Here is an 8841-nt window from a genome sequence, read left to right on the forward strand (position 1 = left end):
TCCTGGGGTCCCTTCTGGTCCAAATTTTCTATGATTCAACCTGAAACTGCAGCCTGCTCTTCCCTCAAGAATAAATCCTCAGTATCTAGTGTCTCTGGTACCACACTAACTGATCTCTCCATGGTACAGATACTTCCCAAGCTGTCTTTCTTAACATTCAGTTTCTCCTTCCTGCTGCACGCTCTTTCTGTCATTCCTCAGCTGTCATTCTACCGCCTGCTCAGGTTGTAGGTGGGTTGTGAGAGTCCCCTGGGACTGCAGACAGAGAATCTCTCCTTTGGCAAAAGTAAATTCATTTTGTCTCTTCCCTTTTGAACGCTGTGTGGAGGTGGATCCTCACTCATATACCATACTTTTCCTCTTTTGCATCCTACTAGTTTAATACAAAATCCAGGGATTGCTTATGTAAATACCAATCTCCAGGATGCACAGGGAACATTTATCCTGGTTTCTACTCCTATAGCCCCATATCTGTCACCTTTGCAATATAAGGTTTTACTCGTATTTAACTTCTTGGAGTTTGCAACCTAATAGGAGATTTCATTCCCTCTCCTCCAGAGTTAGAATTCCCACTTCTACAACACTGTAAGTCCATTTTAGAGGGTCAGTAGGCATAGTCTTACAGTGTGCACTGTCAGGAATATGACAAGAAAGAACAATACCAGCAGAAGATTGAAAACCAATTGATTCCAATAGTGCTATCTTCAGATCTCCCACACCCTAGTAACCACTGACAGGGTTACCAACTCCTCCTTTGTCCATATTTTGTGGGAAACCTCAAGTGTTAGGTATGCTTTTAGCATGTTTGACAGGTTGGGGTCTTCAGGTGGTGCAACACCAAGTTTATGACTAAGAATAGATCTTAGGTGAGACAGTTGCTGAGCAGCTTGGCACTTTCAAGATTAAGGTGCCCAAAAGCAGAACAGTGGGCACCTAGTAAAGTGTAATTTCAGCAATAGATTTTAGTCATAATCAGGATTAGGCAGTAGGGGTATGCAAAATGGGCTATATTCAATTTGGATTCGGCCTGAATAGGGGACAGTGATTCAATTAATTTATTCAGATCACTGTCCTGATTCAATTCAGCCAAGTATGAATCTGAAGATTTGATGCTGATTCAGAGAATCAGCGATTCCGCCATAGACACGGCTTTAAATGTTTTTTCTACATACCTCAAGGTACCAGTCACAGTTCGTGAACGCTGTGATGCTGGGGCAGATGGAGCATCCCACAGGAGTGCCGGGAGGGGGGCCCCCACATGCTCAGCGGCGAACCCGGAAGTGCTCAGCGGCGAACTTCCGTGTCAGCTGCTGAGTGTGCAGAGGACCCCCACCCCGCGCCCTCCCCCAACTCAGTGATTACCTGTGGGGCGACCCCAGGAGCCCCCTCCAGACCCAGGAGGCACCAGTTCCTGAGCCGGGGGGTGGGAAGGGTCCCCTGTGCGCTACTTTGTGTACCCAGAAGTGGACTAGAAGTGCTTCTGGCCCACTTCCAGGTCCACTGCTGAGCATACTGGGTGTCCCCCCCGCCCCCTCCAAGCTCCTGTGGGATGCTCCATCTGTCCCAGCATCTCAGCATTCACAAGCCACCTGGTACCCCCACGGTATGTAGAAAAAACATTTAAAGCTGTGTCTATGTCAGAATCATCAAATCTCTCCGAATCGATTCGGAGTGTTCTGATTCTGATTTGGAAAGATGAAAGGATCTCCTGATTCAATTCAGATTTGTAGATTCAACCACTGAATAGGGCTAAATCAAATCAGTGACCAAAGCTTTGCACAGCCCTATTAAGCAGCAACTGACTGGTGGGTCTTGAAGATTGCCGTTATGATTTTGTGGGGATTTTGAGCACTGAGTTATTTTTGGTATGTCTTATCGACATCACAACCTACTTAAGAAGACCTGGCACAGCTCTGTGCAAAGGTACTTGGAATCAGGTATGTTTATCCACTACTTGGCTGTGAAAGTATAACATCGAGACTGTCTTCTCCTTACTAACATGGAAGGACCCCCTTAATGTTTGCAATGGAGTACCATTTTCTGCAATTCTCCCTATCTAATTTTTTTCTAAACACTACACTCCAATAAGGAACTCGTAGACCACCAACATACTCGAGGACCCTGATTTCTCCACTCCTTACAAGAACTTAATCTGCACACACATTCTGCAGAGCTCAGAACAGCCCATCTATCATACATGGCATTTTGACCCTTGCTTAAAATCCAGCTGATGATAGATAACACAAGAGCCATGCGTTACATCAACAGCAATAGTCATGTCTACCAAGGATCCATAGAAGGGGAACATTTACCATTAAATCATACCAGTCACTCTTTTGACTTGCAAAATGTTGAGTGACCTAGCTCAGCAGACAATTCTTAAACAGCCATAAATAATCTGAAATGTATATTTCATAGGTGGAGATGCCCCAAAACAAAACCTATTTGACACAAATCAGAGCATCAAATGTCATACTTTCTGCCTTGGAAAGAGCTGGAGCTGAGGCTGCCTGTCAGATGCTTTCCTCATCTCACTGGACACTGGGTGTCATGTATCCCACCAATCAGTCCCATTAATATCAAGAATCCTGAGGAACCTCCAACAAGATTCTGCCTCAGTGGCAATACTATCAGCTTTTCTGCACAGTTCTGGTATTTGGCACTGACCAGCCAAAGCTCAATATAATATTAACTGTTTAAAGGAATTGCCTTGTGAAACCCCAGCATCCTGCTTTTTGTGTCACCAGTGTATCACCAGAGTCTCTTTAGTAATCTTAAGAGTATTGAAGGAATTCAGGCACTTTTACCTGTCCACTTTATGGGGTTTTGTATGAAGACATGGTGGCTTTTAGGTCTTGGACTAAGTTTCTGACTTCCATTATTTCCACCTTTTACTTATTTAATTCATCACCCCAGACTCTCAAACCAGAAGGAAGCTACACTACACACCTTTAATGTGGTTCAGTTTTTTTACCTGGAAAAAGGGAATGACTTCAAAAGCAATCATAGATTTTTTTTTGCAACCTTTTATGTGCACACAGAGTGAAATTTGTATGTATAACATCCCTCAAAGATGGACAGTTACTATAAATTCCCAGCACCTTTAGGTATCAAAATACTATTACAGTGGCAGAACTTCATCTTAATTTTTGTTTTGGCCTAGGAGAGCCACCATCTTATTTCATGTCTGGGAATATATACTTGTTTAAATAAGAAAAAAATGGCCCTTACGTAACCTGTCTCCAAGAAAAGTACACCTCTGGTACACAGGAATCAAAACTCATGGAAGAGGTGATATCTAGTTGGTCTAATAAAAGATATTTGCAAACATATAACTTATAACAAGATGACAGGAAGACTTTCTTTTGTAAGTCTTGCCTTGTATAAATGCCCAAACCCCTACATTGTTTCACTAACACAAGGGATAAGAAGATGTGTTTTCCAATTCTGATGGATCTAGTGACTCTCAAAGCAGCTGGAAGATATTATTTCATTTAAAATGCTAAAAAAGAGTTATTTCTAAAGATGTCCATGAAATAATGCACTCTTTTGGCCTTCTTCCCCCTATTCTATTACTGCTTTCATCAGCTGAGCTCACAGTATTAGTTCTAGACATGATGGGTATTGAGACATGATTTTATCCCATAAAGGATGTCTCATGGTTAGCCTGTGACATAGATGCAAATTCTCTTTGTTGCTTCTTTGTCATTATGGAGGTGTGGATAACAATTCCATAGATTAGGCTGTGTTGAAATTTGCACTCGAAGCAAGATTAGTATCTCTTCTCACTTTAATTATGGAATTCATTCTCAGTTTTAAAAAAGCTAACTCTTCATGTGACCATTTTTAAGGGGAAGATAAAAACGGTGTACAAGAATTTTAATATCTTTTTCTGAAAGATCACTATTGTATTTGTGAGGACAATTATTTTAGCTAAAACCAAAGTCCAGATGAAAACAGGTATGCATATATTGTTATGGCATCCCAAATGAGATTTTTTTCAAATTTTGCTTTAATATAGAAATAATTCTTCCCGCAATCATATATCATAGAAATCATAGAAAAATTTGGGTTGGAAGGAGGTTGTCTAGTCCAGCCGCCTGCTCAAAGCAGAACCATCCCCAAGTAAATCATCCCAGCCAAGGCTTTGTCTAACCGGGTCTTTAAAAATTCCAAGGATGGAGAGTCCACAACCTCTCTGGGTAACCGGTCCCTGTGCTTTTTTACCCTACCCATGAGATGGTTTTTCCTACTATCTAACCCAGCAGTTCCCAATCTGTGGTATGGGCGCTACCAGTGATACGCAGACAACCTGTCAGTGGTACATGTTAACAGATTTATTATCATTACTTTATGTGACAAAACTTGCTGGTGATATAATTTTAAATTGATGGTGAACAATTTGTCAGAGTTTGGGAGCTGCTGATCTAACCTAAACTTCCCTTGTTGCAACTTGAGACCGTTGCTCTTTGTTCTGTTACCTGCTACCACAGAGAACAGACAACTGTTCAGGTAGTTGAAGGCTGCTATTAAATCCCCCTCTGACTTGTTTTCTACAGACAAAATAAAGCCCATGGAAATCTCAAAATCTTCCAACTTGTCTCTTTGCCTCACTAGTTGTATCTCTGTCCCCATTCCTACTCTGCCTCTCCCTTGGTTCCTACCCATTTTCAACTTCTCGTCCTAGCTGCTCCTACATGTCCTCATTTAATACAATCCCACACCTATGTCCCTTTCCAGTTAGCTCTTCTTGAAGGTCCTTATCCTCCTCAGTTTGATGCCTACTTTGATTGGAACCAGACTCCCCTCTAGTGAGTCTCAGAAGATGAGCCAGAAAAATGAGCTACTTCTTTAACAGAGTTAGGTCTCTCTCCACCTTAGGCCACTTTGACAGAAACTTTCTACCTCTCTGTTCCCACATTGTATCTGTTGTTAATAGAAGCTAGGAAATGGTTGGAAGGACAAGGAGAATTTGCAAAAGGGCAGCATATTTTCATATAGCATCTTCAGAACAGAGGCAATTTCTTTTTGTCAGAGAGCAGCCCAGACTGACAGATTTTAACATGCCTGTGGAAACAGATACCTGCTGTGGAGAATTAGGATGCCCTAATTTTTCACATTCAGACACAAAACCTTAATTCCAACCGCAGTTAGATTAAGTTAGATTCCTTATGCAAATGCATATAGAGGTATCTATAAAAATAATTTGTACATGAGAAACTATGGGATTAAAATTAAGGCTGGCTGCCTTAATAATATTATGAGGAGTTGCTTGTGTGCTTTTTGGAGGAAGGAGCATATCGGTTTCCTTCAGTGATAGCTTATTTTTATTAGCTGTGTGAAATAGCAAATGAGCAACTTTAAGTCTAATTTGATTTGTGTGTCCATGTGTGCGTGTGTGTGTGCACACACTTGCGTGTGGTACATAGAAATGCAAGAAGTTCCTGAGTTTCTGCTTTTCTTGTTTCTTTGTCAATGACAGAGTGATGTATTAACTTTGCTAATTACTCTTCTATTATGGGCTTGTAAGGAACTCCTCTGGCTCTCAAAGGACAAACCCTGATTTGATACAGATATATGAGGATAGTTTGAAGTCATTTTGTCATAACTAAGGCGTATGCTGCCAGTACAGCCATGCCCACTCCTCCTGGTATTGTGTTCGAGGCCCCATTTCTGCCAGGTCCACAGCTTTTATGCTTTGCTGCTGACCTTTGTAATGATGCTCTTAGTACTTTGCTTACAGGAACAGGATGTGCTTGTAGCTTGACAACATAAGGGCTACTTGCTTTTTTTTCTTCATTTCCAGGTCCCAAACCCAAATTACAGGCTTTCCCTTTTCAGCTTGCTTGGTGGGTGGTGGGTGCAGGGGGGTTGGTATTTTTTGTTTGTTTTGGGGGGGGGGTTACTTGGGACATGAAAGCTGTTACTTAAAAGCTATGCAAATAATGCTAAGAATTTGTGTACTTAACCCTAACAGAAATGTAAAATGTCAGATGCGCATATTCCTGTAAAATGGTTCCACAGACTGTAGTGCAACGTCTTCATAAAGCACTGAATATGTGCCTTTAAGCAATCTCTGAAATATATTATATTGTGATATGCAGGATTTGTCATTCTGAATTGTTTTTTTTTTCTTGAATGCCAGATTATTAAAAATAATCCCTTGTAATTATTAGATGAAAATATAATTATTCACAACAATAACAAATATGGGTCCAAGCAAGCATGATCTATAAATTTTGTTAATCAAGATTTCTGTTTATTTCCTTTGCATTTTTCATAAATCGTTTCCATGCCATTTTCATTTGGGCTGCTTTGGAAATAGCATTGCTAAGATATAAATTCTAACAGGTTTCTACTTTCCTCCATTCCTATTGAATATAACTCAATAGTGGGTGCTTTTCACATGGATTAAATTTAATATCTACATTCAGTTATAATTTTTCATTACTTTTATTTTTTAGTTTATCTGGTTTGCAGTTTCTAATAGCAGGAGTAACATATTAGCATTCAAAGGAAAGCATTTGCAAGTGCACTTGATGAACCAGCATACTATGAAGTACTATTTCTCCTCTACTTGAGCTGTAAATGATTGCCATAATTTTAATGGGAAATTTGTATGCACCTCAAAGATTTGTGTGCTTCTGACTGCTTTCATTTCTGTCATGTGTGCACCCAGCAAGGTTTACAGAAAACTGAAAATTGCATATTTCTTTCCATTTAAGTTTTTTTCTTAAGTTCAACTTTCTTTTTACATTTCTTTACCTCCTTTGAGAGTGTTAGAAAATAGTCAGAAAACTACATTCACTAATTAAATGAATATGCTGGCTGACACAAACCAAAAAAAATGCAGTCACATTGTAAATTCTTGCTATATATATATATATATATATATATATATATATATATGTGCTATTTCTCACATTGCTCAACTCTTGGCAATGACCTGCTTGAGACATTATCTGTTGTCTCAACAAGTATCCTAGATTATCTACAACAAAATCAAAACACATTGGTATATGTATGATTTTAATCAGGAAAATAATAGAACTATACTTTTCATATAGGCTTGATTGTTGTAGCAGAACAGGTAGTAAAACAAATCATACTAAATGAAAACAATAATAAGACATATAGAAAAATAGGAAACTTTAACACTGTATATTGAAACACAAAAAATGGTTTATTAAATGATCTATTAGCTAACACCAGTGTAAATGTTTAGGACAAAATCTGGCTGGTGTCATGTGTAATTTGTGGGCTTGCTGGCACATGTCTAGCAGCAGGAAGTTTGCCACACCTACCTGCCTCCTTTGAAAAATGAAAGAGTTGTTCAACAGGCTGTCTATGACAAAAACCATAAAGGATGAAAAAGTGCATGGGCAAAGATAAAATGGGAGTAAGCCATATGTAATATGATCATGTTCTTTAAACTGGCATTAACCAGCAATCGCAGCATTCACAAAGATTGATCTAACTCCAAGTAGGGACTGTAAAATTTATGAAGATGGCTAGTACAAACGTAAATACAGCTATACATATTGGGTTTAAGTTCTATGTTTGTAACGGCTGTGTTAGAATCTAGGTATATATTATAGAAGTATTTTAGGGAGGGGAGAGAGGAAGAAATGTGCAGTTCTTAGAGTTGGGCCTACAGGGTATGAATACAACTGGTTTTCCATTAAAACAAATGCACTTTCAGAGCATAATTGTACATTCCTTACTGAGTCAGTACAAATTTCAGGATCAGAAACTAATTTCCTAACACTTAATCTTAGCTAAAATGAAAGCATAATAAGTTGTTCCTATACTTCATAAATTATATGGAAATTTCTTATAGCAGTCCTGATACCACCCTCTTCCAGTTCTGTGAAGTTCATTTTCCGGTCACAACTTCCAAATAAATGTTCAGAATTAAGTGTTATTTTTAGACAACTGATTTCAAGAAGTTTTAGACAACATAACTTTTACTCGGAACAATTCCTCTCTACCTATGTATGGAGTGATCTTCTGTCTTTCTTTAAATCACTTCCCTTTTCCACCATCTTTTTCAATTAGGTTTTTATTAATGACATCTTCTGACTCTCTGTACCTACTGTCCTGTATAATCCTTAAATTCATATCATTTTTATCCAAAATTGATTGTAATTTCTTTTAGGCTAGAGTGCACATATTGTGGCACTAGATATGTAGTTAATAATAATTAAAATGCTAAATTAATAGATATATATAAAACACTTTTTTAATGTATTCATTCAAAGACTTTTCATTCAAAGACTTCTGATAATCTTCTTTATCAGTAAAAAGTAAATACAATTATTTGGGACACAGAGGATAGTTAAATGTTGCTTTCTTTTATTAGATGCAATAACTAATATTGCTCCCACAGAAGCACTTGATGTTATTCTCATTAAACAAATATAAGCCTCAAGTTATAAATTGACTGCTCAAATAATAGTGCGTTATGACAAAATTAAGCCATCCAATTTATACTGGAATTCAAACTTTCCCTCTGCTTGAAAAGATTTAGCGGAAACAGTTCAGTTTTGTCCTATCTCTTAAAAAGAAAAGGGCCCAAGTTTGCTTTCATAGATCTGGTTATATATCAGTGAAATGCCATTAATTTTAATGTTGATTTCTACCATTTTAAATTTGAGATTAAGCCAAATAAAATTTAATGCAATATATTTTTAATTTTTAATGACCCATTTATTTTTACATGAATCATCATTTTTCAGAAAGGTATTTACAACCAGTCATGTTTCCATTTTGTCTGAATTTACTAGAGCAAAATGCTTCTTGAGCTTGAATCTGACTTTACTTAATGCTGCCTTGAATTAC

The sequence above is a fragment of the Crocodylus porosus genome, unplaced genomic scaffold (assembly GCF_001723895.1).
Source record: "Crocodylus porosus isolate Cpor-Errol unplaced genomic scaffold, CroPor_comp1, whole genome shotgun sequence".
Taxonomy (NCBI): Eukaryota; Metazoa; Chordata; order Crocodylia; family Crocodylidae; genus Crocodylus; species Crocodylus porosus.